At 43.1% G+C, this 15,838-nt stretch overlaps 1 long non-coding RNA gene across 1 annotated transcript in view; it reads left to right on the top strand.

The window, feature by feature from the left end:
* Positions 1–15,438, top strand: part of LOC134478291 (uncharacterized) — a 45,214-nt gene extending 29,776 nt beyond the window's left edge. The window contains exon 3 of the long non-coding RNA XR_010050805.1: positions 14,635–15,438. This is a non-coding gene — a long non-coding RNA (uncharacterized LOC134478291). The remainder of the gene's footprint in view (positions 1–14,634) is intronic.
* The last annotated feature ends 400 nt before the right edge of the window (positions 15,439–15,838 follow it).

The following is a 15,838-nucleotide window of genomic DNA, read 5'->3' as shown; positions in this document are numbered from 1 at the left end:
TTTAATGTTGTTTTAGGTTTAGTTTTTCTAGGTATAAAAAGAAAAATAATCAGCATTTGATAGGTACCTATTCAGACAAGGGTCTGAATCCAACCTAACTTAGAGCTTAGGTGAAAATTTCTGGCCCAACTAACCATGGTCCTGGGCTCCCCGGCCAGTGTGCCCTCCCCACACTCATATGCCGACCCATCCCCTACAAGGATTAGGGCATTTTATCTGGGGCCCATGGAGGTGCAGGCATGGGCTTTTGGCAAGGGAGAGTCTGTGCATGGCCAGTTTGGCAGGAAGATAAAAAGCCCGGAAGGCCTCATGGCTCAGTGATTATCGTGGATTTGGCAGAAATATCTTTAATGTTGTCTGTTTAGTGGATATGAATGCCATGTCTCCTCATGGATGGTCCAACATCAGCTGACAGGCAGACTCTCCAAAGGCTTATGGTTTGTTTGTTGCCCAGGCATGTTAAGGAGGTCAAATTGCTGGAGTCTTGGTTGTTTATTTTTACCTGTAGTGTAGAGGCATTTTGCTACTTTTATTTTGGGGTTTGGAGAGCATTGGGAGATCTGCAGTCCTATGTAACAGTTGTGAAGGACTTGCATTTCTTTGGAGAGCTGTAATCTGAACTTTTTGGGCATTGCAGAGGTTAATGCCCCGACAAATGCCTTCTCTTCTGAACTGCAGTTCTGGGATGGTGAATTCTAAATCTTGCTAATTTTTGCCATGATCTTTCTTGAGCTTCTGACCTGTTAGGCTGACTTGTGGTACACTCAGGATTTTTGGGTCCCTCACATGTAATGTGTTCAAAGGTACAGTTATTACCTTTATCTGAAAACTGGGATCTGTTATTTCCTTTAACAGGTCACCCAAGAGAAAAACTGCCAAGTCATTTTTAATTATTCCTTTTGTCTCCATTCAATAAATCTTACTGATTTTAGTTTAAAAATGTCTCCCTTGTTCCCTCCTAATACTGTTGCCTTCCTTGATACTGTCATTATCTCCAAACTCAATAAATGGTTATTAAATATTGCTATATACCAGAGATGGTCCTGCTACCCAGTGGTTCATAGTTTAATGATCCCATTGAACCTCTGGACAGATCTTGTTAAGTCACAAATCTGCTCAGAACTTGTCCCTGCTCAGACACACACATTTCTTGCTGCTGCTCAGGATTTGGTAAGATTCTTTGGCTGGAGAGATTTTGTCACAGTGTCATTCATCCACCTCTGCAATCTCACTTCACCATTTCCTCAACCTCTATGGTCAAGTCTGTGCCCTGACCAGGTCACAAGCCACAAGTATTTCACACATCCTTGTTTTCTGCAAAAGTTGACTCCTGGTTGAAACACTGTTTTCTACATCTAAATGTTTTAGGTATCTACCTGAACACTAAGCCCTTTGCCAAACCTTCACCTGGTCCCTGTGGCTTCTCCCACTTTCCCATGTGTTCCCACCAACTTTCCTCACAGTGCATTTGTGGCATTGAACATTTCCATGGCATGGCTTATGCCATCTTGGACTTCACACTGGTGCCAGTGTCCAGACTTTCAGAAAGAAGAAAGAGGCCACACATTGATATCCCTGGCATTTGGTGTGATCCCTGGCACATACCACTTGAAATAGATGGTTGCCAGATTAGTCAACCATTGTAGCAGATTTTTTGAGGAAAACTGTCCTAATACTTGAACATTTGCAAATGGCAAAACCCCACTGGAACTAGATTCAGCACAAATTGGGTTAAATAACTGATGAATCTGAGTTATGCTAGATTTGGGGTCCCTCTTTCTTATTCTTTTCTGGTTTTCTTTGCAGGTTGGTCTCACTTCTTCTTGCTGAATGAAAATTGGCAATTTTAAGCCCATATTATTAAGTTTATGATCCAAAGGAAAGAGATCCTTTTCCTCTTGGCATCTGTACATTAAATCTCAGGGGAGCTCCTTTCGGACCTGTTTGATGAGATGTTTTGACAAATTCTAATGAACAGGCCAATGAAGGGTCACAGTTGGCTAGGACTAGTTAAGGAGAATTGAAGCCTAATTGGCATGCTTTGTTAGTGCAAAAGAAAGGTTTATACAGTTGAAATCAGGTTGTTTACCTAGGTATGTACTAATAGAAAGGGAAGGCAAATGAATCTTGTGTTACTTCAATTGTTTGTATCAGTGTTTGAATAAAAGTGTAGTAGAAGGTACTTCTACCCTGCCAGTATACTTCATTTCATTTAGTTGCCCAGGTAATAGTTCCTGTTATAATTCTTGTTCTTTTGTTTCTTAAAAACACTCGGTCACTGTGATGCCTAACTGGTCACTATGATGCATATTATAAAAACCAATCTCTAATTGACAAGCCATTCTGTCTCTGTGTTTTCTACTTGCTTATCCCACATAAGCCCTAGACCACCAGAGATCAGAGCCTGATTAATGTAAAATAAATTTGCCTCCTAATCCTGGGTGCTGTTTTAGTGTTTCTGTTTTCCATAGACTCTGGTACATTGGCTGAGAAAACCCACCCTGCTGACCTTTTGGGTCACTGATCGTGGCCCTCAAGGATGAAGCAAAGACCTTTCCAGGTCCTGATGGGAAGATGCACCTTTGAGATTTCTCAAGTCCTCTCGGAGGTCTGGAGGAGGATTCTTACCAAGCAGTTCATATCAGACTCCGAAAGGAGGAGGACACAGTATGTCTGTCTACCTTCCTGCTGCTTTCCTGATTCTGATAAGACCCCCATGGACACTCTAGTTAATCTGTATACCAGTCCTGCTCAGCTCAAGCAGAAGGGGAGTCTGATCAACTCTTACTAGTTAGAACCACCTCTAAGGGAAGGGCTTGAAATGTTTAAATTTTGAGTGTCTATTTAATGGATGAGTGAGTAGAATGAATAGTGGAAGCAACAGGCTGCTCTGTCTGTGCACTAAGACTGGGATGCACTGGTTGTGGTGGCTGACTGGGTCCTCATCTGCAGTTCTGTGGTGATTGACATTATGTCATAATGGAAAAATCACACCCTCCTTAGTTAAATTGTATCTAAGTCTTTGAAAAGGATATGGCCAGGTGATCATCTAATTGGTCTTCCTCTGAGAGCATCCACCCTCTTTGTCTGTTGCTCCATGGTTCAAGGGTACACAGCATACACGTAGGAAGTCAGAGATGGGAACTAGTCAAAAGCCACAGTCTCTAACCGCAAGAAAAGGACTTTTATGAAATTAAAAATGAAACTGAACTACTACTTGCATCTCAAAGGAAAAAAGAGGCCCATTCTTCCAGAGAATTCTACCTTGGCAGCCTCATTGGCTGCCACACTTCCTGCCAACATGTATAGCTTTACTCCCCTCTCCTGACTTGTTGATTTCCAGCCAATTGAACTAGTTCCAGCTGTCTATTGCTTGTATTCAGCCATAGATGCCCTTCCCCTACATCTCCTGCTTCACAGTTGTGACTATCTTGGTTAGGTGGCATTATCAAATGTCCACTTGAGATGACCATGAGGAACTCCTTCTGAGTTCCACATTTTGACTGAGGAAAACTTGGACTGTCAGTCCCAGTGAACGAGTTGCTATGGCCTGTGAGCACTTCTCAAAGATGTCAAAAAGGGGTTCAAAAAGCTCATCAACCACTATTATTCAGAAATCCAATAAAAGAAAAGCACTTAATGTCCATAAAAAAATCCGGTCTGATAGACAAACATACCCTTTGGCTGTAAGTTATAATGTCAATGGACACAAAAAATAAGTGCCCCCTCCATCAGAAAGTCACAAAAAAGCCTGACTATCCACACCCACCTCAGCCTGAACCTGTCAGGCCTCACTCTGTCAGGCCTGGATGGATAGGACAGGACTGAGCTCTATGAAAATGGACTCCCAAGATCCCATGGTCATTGAAAAAGTCAAGAGCAAACCTGTGACTTTCCTGGTAGACAATGGAACAAAATTCCCCTATGTAGAAAAGTTACCATCCCTGGGGCAACTGGGACTCTTGCCTCTCACCCCTTCTGCCAGCAACTTAGGAGGTAATCTCACCAAACATGAATTTCTGTAGAAGCTAGTCCCCATACCACTCCTGGGAAAGACCTCCTCTTCAAGTTAGAAGCAACCATCTCCTTTGCACCAAGTCAGTCAGCCTCTCTCTTGTTTAACATTGCACTTTCAATTTTGACTGTTCCCTCAGAGAAAGATGACTCTTACATTAGCCTAAGACAGGTAACTGAAAACTGAAACTCTCCTTCCAGAGGTCTCTGGGCCTGGCCATCAATCATGCTACCTCACTGTAACTCTAATTGCTGTCAGATGTCACAAGACGCATAAACAGGCTTCCAGCTACATATCAGCCACCTAAAACCATATGGAACCCTCATAGACTGTGGTTCTCAACTCACACACGCTTTTTGGATTGTTACTCAATTGCCATGACAGTTTGGGAACTCTCCTACTATTTTGGGGGAGGCTCCAACAGATTTGGCCAGATTCCTGTCACTTCTTTCTGGGAAAACCTGTTTCTCTGTCCCTCTCAGCTCTGTCATGGTCCCTCAAGAAAGAAAAAATGAAGCTTAAAAACTGCAAAATGTTTATAGACTGTCAAACTCTAAAATATACCTCTCCTGCCTATAAGCCAGTTCAAAATCTCTGAACTGCCAATGCTGCTGCAATTGTCCTCCATACACACTGTGTCAGTCTTCTGCCACCCACAGCCTGCTGGTATGCCTGCCTGGACCTGAAGAATTCCTTCTTCTGCCTTCTCTTGGCTTCTGTCAGACATCCCCTCTTTGAAAGGACATTAATTCTGGACTCAAAGGTCAATTGACCTGGACTCAACCTCTCAGAGGTTCAAAACCTTGTTTATCCTCTTTGGAGAAGCTGTCACAGCTGACCTCACTAACTCCCCAATACACAATATCACTGCACTTCTGATTATAGACATCCAAGCTGTCTACTGGAAAGGCACAAAATCTCTGCTACAGTATCTGGCAGAAACTGGTTACAAGAGAGAAACTCTGCAAATTTCTTGGCTTCTGTGGAATCTGCATCTTTAAGTTCACAAAAACAATGATGCTTATTCAGACTGTCAGCCCTTGGGAGTGCCCAGTGACCTACCTGTCCAAATACTTGGATCTGGTCCCTAAGTGCTGCCTCCCACTTTGCCTTCATGCTTATTTAGCCACTGTCCTTCCAATCAAAAAGCTGACAAGCTTACCTGAGGCTAAGAACTAACTGTTCAGGTGCCACGTGCTGTAATGGACCTTCTAAATAACTGTGGACCACTCAGCCCTGCCACATATCTGTCCACCATGATGGGCCCCCAGACTATGACTAAAAAGTAAACCTCCTGACAGATGCTGAGTACACTCTGTTTATTGATGAAAGTAGTTCTGTTAGTAATGAAGTTTGACACGCTGGATAGGCTGTAGCCACTTTGGACAAAGTGGTTTTGACCAAAGCTCCTCTCTTATTACTGCTTCCTGCTGCTGTTTGGAAACCTGCCACCAATGATACCAAGCCTAAGCTCCTAAGCACCTCTGGTGATCCACCGACTGAGACATCAAGCCCAGAAAAACTTTACCTGGTACTCCCAGAAGATCAGACTGCAATCTCAAACTGCAGCACTGGCACCTGTACCTCTGCAGTGGCTCAGGCTTCGGCATCTATGTCACTGACCCTGATGTCATGCAACACAGTGGACTGTCCTCATTTAAAAATACATAGATAAATTACACAGAAATAAAGCTTTACAGGGGTTACAAATATCAGTTAGTGCTTATCTGCAAGTAGTCAGGCTGGCCCAAGGTATTCCCTACCTGCACTAAAAAAGACAGCAGGGGTTTATAGGGTCTGCTGCTATATCACTACCTGCAGTACTCGTGTACACTCTTGCATGCACATATAACCTAGGTACATATTAACTAAGTCTACAAGTTTCAGAAATTCAGCCTTAGATCTGCTGGAGAGTTTACCTGGACCAGAGTTCACTCTCAAGAGATAATGCACTGGAAGCCTTGCTCTGGCCACTCCAAGGGCAGACAAGTCCATGTATGACTGAAGCCAGTAGATATCATACACAGGATTGCATCATACCTATTTCTCTTGATTTTTGAGGTTTTTTCAGGATGCTTACCCCAGTCCTTGCTTCCCTTTCCCCTGCTAGCTGTAGTTTTTGCCTTAAGCTCTATGAACAGTTGCCCCAGGAGAATAGAACAATCAATCAAACACTTGACCAAGATTTGATGTGCATCCAAGGCACATTGGATATTCTTTTATTTTTATTTTTTTATTTTTATTTAAGGAGAAAAGAAAAGAAAGAAAAAAAAACAGTGAAGGGGTACAAGTTATACAGATTTACAGAATATAAAAATGTGCAGTAGGAAATCACTAGTTAATGGATTACATATTGCCATCTTAGAAATAATTGTTCAAGTCACAAAATTAAAGCTTGTAGAGTGGACATTCCACCAATGATACTGCAAACAGTTCTGTTCAATGATCCAATAAAACTCTGTGATATCATTTTCTATCTTATACTTTTAAATATACATGCAGTTATATAGTTTAGAGCACTTTCTTTTCCTCTCTTTTGTACAGTGACTATTACACATTTTGGGTTTCATTGCTCCCACGGTTCTTGTTGCTTTTTTGGAAGAGAGTAAAACCAAATGTGACATAACAGAACAGAATCGGTCAAGTCAAAAGGGTGGACATAATAGATAATATAAAAACATAATACAAGGTGATCAACAATGGTTACCCTAATGCCTCCCGCTATTTCTTATAGAATTGCCTATATCATTAGTTGTAATACAATTGAACAAAACCGTAAAGAATAAAACCGACAAAACCAAAACATTGGAGACATTGTAGGTCTTCAAAAGTAGATAAAAGTCAACGAGAATGGGCGTTATAATGAATCTCATTATCTTCTCAGCTGATGCCTAAACTTTCGAACCTGATACTATCCAGCAAAACAGAATATACGAACCTCAGTCAAAAACAAGATGGTGAGAGTAATACAGGGCTTCAAATCGAGATAATAGAAAGTCAAAGTGGGTTACTATATTATATCCTGCTATATTTTTCCCTGTAATTAAATGGGTAAAAATAAAAAAGTAAATAATGGAGTGGAGATTGAGAAAAAAAGAGGGCATAACAGCGAAACAGGGCAGATCAAAACATAACCATTTAAGCAGAATAGTGTTTCACCACCAGCTAATCCTGACCCAAAAATAGTTACCATATTGACTCCCTCCCTGAAGTCCTTGAGTACAACTTCATATACTGTAGCATTAAGTATATCAAAACAATGTAAATCCATTTAAGAGAATAACAGCATTATAGAGTATTTAGAATCGACTAACAGAAAATGAACAATGGTCTCTGTATAATCTCCTTGTCTTTAAAAGGTTTTTTCTTATACTATCGTACATAGTAAAATCCAATAAGATACAACCTGTTTAGACCATTGGAGACAGAAGAACAAAAGCTAGATGAGACTTCAAAACAAGATGGTACTAAATCAGCATTACCTATTAAGATGTCATTTTCTCCAAAAAAAGCTGTTCCTATCATCCAATCTTCTCTGTCTCATTTCTGTTGAGCTCTTTTTCTGTCAGTAGCTGTCAGTTTGTCTTCTTCGTTTTGGTCTCTGCTCTATTCGTTGTGGCCTCCCCGCCCCTATTTCTGGGTTCTTTGTATTTTTCTTTTTTTAGAATATCCTGCAATACTTTCTGTAGGGTTGGATTGGTGGTTGCAAATTCCCCCAGTTCCTCTTTATCTTGGAAGCACCTCGTTTTTCCATCAATTTCCAGGGACAGTTGTGCAGGATATCTCAATCTTGGCTGTAGATTATTATCTTTCAAAGCTTGAATTATTTCTCCCCATGCTCTTCGTGATTTGATGGTTTGTGAAGAGAAATCTGCTGTAATTTTGATGGGTCTTCCCTTGTAAGTGATCTGTTTCTTGTCTCTTACAGCTTTTAATATTCTGTTCTTGTATTGAATTTCTGGAATTTTTATTATTATATGCCTGGGTGTTTCTCTGTTAGGGTTGTAGGTAGCTGGGGTCCTGTATGCCTCATACATTTGAGTATCTTTACCTTTTGCTAAATTAGGAAAATTCTCCTGGATTATTTCTGTGAGTAGCTTTTGTAGTTCACTTGTTTGTGTCCCTACTTCTTCTTTTATGTTCTTAATCCTTAAGTTATGGCTCCTCTTATCATCTTCTTGTCTTTGTATTATTGCTGTGTGTTTCTTTGTTATTTTTAAGAAGTTTTTCATTTCATTCTCCCATGTTTCAAGTCTGCCCTCCAATTCAGATAGTCTGTCCTTAGTTTCTTTCAAGCTGTTATGCCAGTCTTGGGTATACTTCTTGATTTCTTGATAGTCCCTTTGCACCTGCTTCACATACTCAATGCTTTCTCTGTTTTCTCCATCAAGCAATTCTCCCCTCTTTTTCTGTTCTTCCACTCCACCATCTGCTTTTTCCTGGGTGGTGCTTAGCATTTCTCTAACTATTCTGCATACTTCTAGCTTCAGGTCATTGATAACTTCATTCCTGAATTGGTCTATGAGGCTCTCTAAATGGCGCTTAATGTATATTGGTACAGTGTCCACTATTGCCTGATTCTCAGGATTGGGGGTCGAGGAGCCTTTTTTGTTGCTTCCCTTCCCCATATTTTCTGTTCCTTATAAAATGTAATCTTACACAGGAGGCCCGGCTTCCCTGCCTGTCAGCTACAGCTTGATCGAATTGCGCTGGCTAGTTGTTCCAGCTCACCGCTGCGCCCCAGGGAGTTGCGGAGGAGGCAGCCTACGCGGAAGTCGGTCGCTCCTCCGGGCCACCGTCAGGCTCTGGGATCTGGGCTAGGCCAGCCTAGGGAGTCCGCGAGCAGCGTCCCTCCGGCCAGGCACCTTTCACCAATCCCGTCCGAGAGGGAAATGCGCGGCTGCAGTTGCCACCGCGCCCTGCTCTTACAGGACTGCCCGCGCCCAGAAAATCCTCCGCTGGAGTCAAACTGCGGTAGGGAGTCAGTTCCTCGCTCACCTCGCCACCAGTCAGCCTTCCTTCCTGCCCGTTGCGTTTCTGAGACCGTTCCCAGACGCCCGTTCCCAGAGCTCGGGGGTCGCGTCTCTCCTTGCTGAGCCGCTGTGGAGGTAGCCGGCCGCCGCGCGGCGGGAAATCCAAGCCGCGGTTTCCAATGGCGTGGAGTCGAGCCTCCACACCGAGATTTTTCTGTTCCTATTTTAGCGCCAGGACTGTATTCCAAGTTGGATTCTCTCAGCCCAGTTCATTCCTGAGTCAGCAGAGCATATCTCTACTGGTTCGTATCTCCTTAGTCCGCATCATTCCTGGCCTCTGAGCCGAGCCTTTAGAGAGCGTTCAGTAGTTGCTGTTGTCTGTCCACCATGTTCTCCCTTCTCCATGTAATCCCAGAACTCTGCAAGGCTGGGGCAGGAGGGGTGCAAGTTCAAGTCCAGCCTGGGCAACTTACCAAGGCCCTCACCCCTCCACGTCAGTCAACCTGCTTCACTGTGTTAGTGTGCGCCACTACAGTGTGGAATTGATTTCGGATCCACATTGGATATTCTTACAGATCAGATTAATTGACCCTCACTACCTTGCCAGAGTAATGTTACAGAACAGAGAGGCTTAAATTACGTTTCTTTCTAAAAGCAACTTAGGGGAAAACTCTGTAATTAGACAATTGTGTAGACCTTGGCTGGGTCTATCCTAGGATCACTGACTGCCTCAGTGCTATTGATTCTAGTTGGCCTTGTTGAAAAAGATGACATGTAACATGCCCAGCAAAGATTTGCCAGGAAAACTAAAAGAGGGGAAAAAATGTAGCAGAAGATGCCACCCACCCCATCACTCCCAGCTACACTTCAGTTTGTTAGTTGCCAGCTAATAGTTCTGGTCACAGTTTCTGTTACTTTTGTCTCATAGGAATGATGTCACTGTGATGCATAGCTGGTCATTATGCTACACATTGTAAAAACCAATCCCTAATTGACAAGCCATTCTGCCTGTGTTTTCCCTGCTTGCTTATCTCATATAAGCCCTAGACCACCAGAGATCAGGGCCTGATATTTTGGATATGATCCTAAGCAGTGCCTGTCCATGCAAATAAATCTGCCTCCAAATCCTGGATGTTGTTTTGGTGTTTCTGTTTGCTATAGCAAAGGCAGGCTGAGTCAGGTGCTCAGGGCTCCTGTGCTACTCAAGGCAAGAGCCCCCTGGCTGCCTGGATGTTAAACTGACTCCAAGTGTTTGTCTTTCATCATCATCTGTCCCTGGGTTTGGGTGACAAACTAGCAGGACTCAGTCTGTACAAGTGGTGTCGGACAGGAAAAAACCAAAGAGGGCTGGTTTCCCATGGGTGATGTCTGGCAGGGACCCTTCATAGATCAGTCTTGCTAGAGATCATTGCATAGGATGTGGGAGTTCTTAATAGTAAGAGAAGCACTCAACAGACAAAAGGAGTAGATGGCATGTTTGAGTTTAGGTAACATTTCTTTACACGTGTCATTAAATTCTTTTTCATTTGATTTGTTTGTACATTATCTCTCACTATGAAGCTGAAGTTCCTGATTACGGGATCAAGTGTGGACGAGTTTTGGGACAGCAGGTATTCTAGGACAGCCTCTCAAACAGCAATGTGCATGCCAATTAGCCTATTTAAATAGGGTTCTCATTCAGCAGGACTAGGACAAGATCTGGGCTTTTGCATTTTACAAACTGGTATTAACAAAATACTACAGAGGTGTCCTAAAAACATGAATGTATTGTCTCCTGGTAGTAGAAGATTGAGGTTGCTTCTGGCGAGGTCTCCTCCTGGTGGCAGATGGGCCTCCTTCTCTCTTTCCCACAAGGTCATTCTGCTGTGTGAGTGAGGTAAAAGAGCCCCCCAGCATGTCTCTTCCTCTTCCTAAGACATGGCCCCTTAAAGACCTTGTCTTCAAATACAGTTACATTAGGTGTTATGGTTTTAACATATGAATGATTCTTGTAGGAGAGGAGGACATTACTCAGCTATAATTTAGTCCACTCTCACATGGCCAGCAGTGTGATCACAGTGAGGCAGAGCCTATAGCTTCAAGGAAGCAAGACCCAGTCAGAGCTGAGGATCAGAAGAACCAATTCCTTATAGTGCATTCTCTTAAGACTTTCTGGATATTGCAGTTTGAGTAGGTCTTCATGACTAGTAAGACAAAAAATGCCTCTAACTTGATAATTAGTAGTTGCTCAGTTATTTTCAAATTGGCTTAAAGTTTTATCCTATAATACCTTTTCTTGAATTCTGAGACAGCATCTTCTACAGCTCCAACCCTGCTGGGGTAAGTTTAATAGTAAAGCTGCCACCCTGCAAAGAGGGCTGGTGCTCACTGCTGGGTTTTACATTAAGCATGATACTTAATTGGCAGCATAGGAAGTAGGGTCAGAGACTGCAAATCTGTTACATTGTCACAGGACACCATTTCAGTTGCTCAGGAAATGGTTGCAGGCCTGTTCTCAGATAAATTGTGCCCTTCCAAATTCATATGTTGAAGCCTACCCTCAAATGTGACTGTATTTGGACTGAAAAAGTGTTTAAAGTAAACTGAGGTCATTTTAGAGTGGGGGACTTAACCCACTCTGACTGGTGCTCTGACAAGAAGACACGCCAGGTATGTGCAATCACACAGACAAGGTCATGTGGGGATCAAGAGATAGAGGGCAGGCTCAGGAGAAGCCAAATCTGCCAACACCTTAATCTTTCAGTCTCCAAAACTGTGAGAAAGTAAACTGCTATTGTTTAAATCATACAGTCTCTGCTATTTTGTGATGCAGCCCTAGCAGAAAATGCAAGACCTAACAGCTAGATTCTATTGTATTTAGTGCAATTTGCATTCAATCACTCAACAAATACACACTGGCACACTCCTGGAGTTGTGTCATTACTTGCAGGTATAAACACACCATAGTCCCCAGACTAATCTACTGGTTTAAACAGACCCATAAGAGACCTGGGCAGTCGAATTGGGTTGGATGTGTGAAGCCTGGTAAATGTGGGAACCTGCAGAGCCAATAACTCAGTCCTGCCAGTAGTTAAATGCGTAGTGAGGATAAGGGTGGAGGGTCACTGGATTAGACAATGTCAGGACTTGGAAGCCACGTTATGTCGTTTTGCAGTGTTGGAGCTCAAACCTACGACCTTGCATACGCTAGGCAAGAACTCTACCACTAAGCTGCCAAGTTGCTTGGAGGCCAAACTGTAGAGTGATAGTTTTCAGGTTGAATGAAGTAATGAGATCTGAATTTTAAAAAGGAATGTACTATTTATAATGTGGAGAAGGATTAGAGAGGGTAACAGGGCTAGAAGCATTTTTTTCTATCTATTTCATAGTTGAAAAATAGTTTAGTCCTTTCAGCCAAACGTCATATAAAATACAGTCATTTTGGTGAGTAGAAAGCCTGATTCAATTAATGTAACTAATTAAAAAGGTTTAAACTGTTTTCCAATTGTTTCACTTACAATTTAAGCTGAAACTTTGCTTGTTAAAAGCCTTCGCTCACTTCCTTTTGTGCCAACGTGACTTTCCACTTCCATACCCAATCCCTGCAGCTTGGCTTTCTTCTTAACACTCTCTTGTAATTTTCTTTCCACTTGCAAATCTCCCTTGTTGGACTTGCCTATTCTAGGCTGCAGTTGCTTGTGGTCAGAGGTCCTGGGTACCTGTAGCACCTGTACAGTGCTAGCCACTTACTAGGTAGGGAAGGGGTAAGTAGGAGGGCACAGGGGAGCCCTCTTGTGGTGAGCAAGAGTAAACCCACACACTTGGTCACTGTCATTGATCCCAAGCAACAAGATCCTTTATTGCATTACAGGGATGAACCAAAGAAAAGGGAGATAACACATGGGCAGACATGTTGAGCCTTTGGAGAACGGAGGCTGTATAAATTCAAGTCTTTCTTTCATTTAAGAAAGGCAAATGACTCCATATTGTCCTTTTATCATACCTTTTTTTTTGTTTTAAGAATCTGGATCACGGCTGGTCCGATGGCAGTGGGTTATCAGAACTTATTAACATTAGTGTCACTAAAGTTGGTATACCACCCCCCCCCTGCTAAATTTGACTGGCTAAAAAAAAAAATCTGGATCACGATTCATTACGAAATAAGCACAAGACTTTTGGGTAAACTGGGTCCCTGGTATGCTGCCTATAGCCCAGTGATGTGTACCCTGCCTAAACCCTTTAACTTGTCTTTTGCTGTAAAATTGGAAGGACACTGGAGTCCTTTTTGCTGCCCACCTAAGGACATTTGCCCAACAAAAAGTGCCAGAAGGGTGCTGGGTCCAGCAAGATGGCATAAAGAAAACCTCACCCAGCTCTCAAAGTGTCTGCATGTCAGACTGTGCATGCTGCGAAGCCACAGGCCTATAGCACTGTGGAAGAAAGAAGTCTTGCTGGCAAGGTATATAAAATTTATTTCCAGGCACACATGAAAGATATGGGGAAGAGCTCTTACATGCTCTTTATTTGGATTTTATGTGGTCAGTTGGGTCCCATCCTCCAACGAAAAGCCAAATATTTTTTAGGTGTGTTGGCACTTTTAGGGCTTTTATAACACTGTTTTTTCTAGCACCAATAGAAAGGCGGTAGAGTAGGTCAGAGAGAAGTACTTGACTATGAGACTTTCTCAGCTGAAGTTATTTCACCATTAAGAAGCAGCACAGAAAAATGGGCTTTGTATATGGGAGAGGCAGCACAGGCGAGGGGAAAATGTGCACTCTGCAGAGAAAGACCGGGCTTGAGTCTCAGACATTCCCTTCTCAATAACCGTGGGGTACTCATCTGGGTCTGTCTGGCCTTCTTCCACAATCCGTGGGAAATTGAAGCTACTAAATCTAAAGGATTTTCAGATGCTTATCACAGTGTTTTAATCACAGATTTGTCCCTATACCCAAGAACTCTTCAAGCCTTTTTCTTGTTGTTATGAGAATGTTGGTCCATAGGCTGGAGTCACTATTCAGTTTGGTTGTTGTCTCTGAAAACCCAAGCTGAAATGTCCACTGTAACGACATTTATGGCTGTGTAACTTGGGTAGCCAGGGTTCCTCTCCTCGGAGAGATTCAGTAAACTTTGGTCCATCCCATCCATGACACGGGCAGGGTCCGGAAGTGGGGGCGACAGTGAAGGCTTCAGGGGTGGGGTCTGCAGGGGGAGCTCGTCCCTGGGGGACTGGGCTGCCTCCCCTCGGCTGGCCTCCTTACTTTCTCTTAATTTCTCTTCATTTTTCTTTTCTCAGGCAGCATATTGAAACAAATTTTGTGACCTATGTAGACCATGCTATCCACATCGGGCTCAGCCTCCTCTCAAATATTTTCCCTTCAAAAGCAACCTTCCCTTCCCAGGAGGAATTCTGGGCAGTGGATTTTCTCCAGCTCGGTCACCCTGGTTTTGGGAATCCATCCAAGCCTGGGGGCTCAGTGCCCGAGGCTAACGCCAGGGTGACTTCAATAAACCTGCCGGGATTAGTGAACAGCTGAGATGACGATTTTGACACCTTTGGCCTACATTTGCTGTTTTCATTAAAACTAGGACGGGTGGCTTTCCTTCGTTATAGTTGTTATTTTAGTTTTTTTCAGGCATTCTCTTTTTTTTCGCCCATTCTCTTCCCAGTTTCTCCGGTTTTCTGCGGAAATGACCATCTGGCAGGACTTCCCACACATGACCACTAGAGGGCACAGGATTTCCAGCTCTTGAAGTTTGTGCCACAGCCAATTCCTGGGGCTTTGCTACATAAAAGGACAGTTTTTGTTTGTTTGCTTGTTTGTTTCCCCCCAGAAACGGGGAGAAAGCACTTGAAATTCCCTGGGTGCAGCAAAGACATTTTCTACAGCATTCATCTGTGAAATGCTGGCTGCAAGCGGCAGACTTTCTGGCGGCTGGAGGAAGGACTGTGTTCTCCGTTCCCGACTCTGATTTTCACCAAGGGGAAAAGAGCTGCAGAATGCTGTACAAATGAGTTTGGCTCTAAGATTCTCAAAGAGAATGTATTTGAAGACATGTGTGTCTAGCCAGGCCTTACAGTATAGAGGAAATAATGTGCATGAGAATGAGAGGCCTGGATGCCAGGATGGTCGCAGGGTGGGCAGAAGGGGCCCCTCCAAGTCCATCCTGGAGAGACCTCCCTGCGTGGGCCTGCCCTCAGGAGGGGTGCAGTGTAGGTACTATATCCTACTCAGGCAGTTGAAAAATCAAGAAGGGTAAATAAACAGGAATATGAGTTAAAAGTTAGGACTGATCAGGGTAAGGTCAAAATTAGAATGCTTACCATTTAAGCTAGCAGGGGCTGGAGATTTAGCTCAGTGGCGTAAGTGCCTGCCTGGCAAGTATGAGGTTGTGAGTTCAATCCCTGACACACATACACACACAAAAACTCCCCAAAAAACCTCACCTGTAACTTTTAAACTTGCAGGCAAAAATTCAACAGGAAGTGGAAATGAAAGAAAGAAAGAAAAAATGCTGAATTTTGAATGAAAAAGCTGAACTAAGACACTCACACAAGTGCCCCTAAAACACTCCTCATAAAAATTAAATAATCCTTAGCAACCACACTTAGTAATTCTGTGGTTTTGAATAAGATGGACAGTACCATCTTTTCTGAGCTTCCTCATCTCTAAAATGGGTACAATTTCTATGGCCATGAGTTTGCTGGGAAGAGTTCACACTATGATGTGCATAAGTGTCCCTGTGCTGGGCTGTGGTAGGTGCCCAAGCATCTAACTCTTGTCTGTCTTTTCCTTCCTTACTATCTGAAGGCAAACTTTCAAATATATTTCCTGAGCGCCTGTATCCACTAAGTGCAGCCAGAAAAAAAAAA

This window comes from Cavia porcellus, unplaced genomic scaffold (assembly GCF_034190915.1).
Source record: "Cavia porcellus strain 051 isolate PalLab524CR breed Dunkin Hartley unplaced genomic scaffold, mCavPor4.1 scaffold_12, whole genome shotgun sequence".
NCBI lineage: Eukaryota > Metazoa > Chordata > Mammalia > Rodentia > Caviidae > Cavia > Cavia porcellus.
This window is presented reverse-complemented; position numbering and strand designations above follow the sequence as displayed.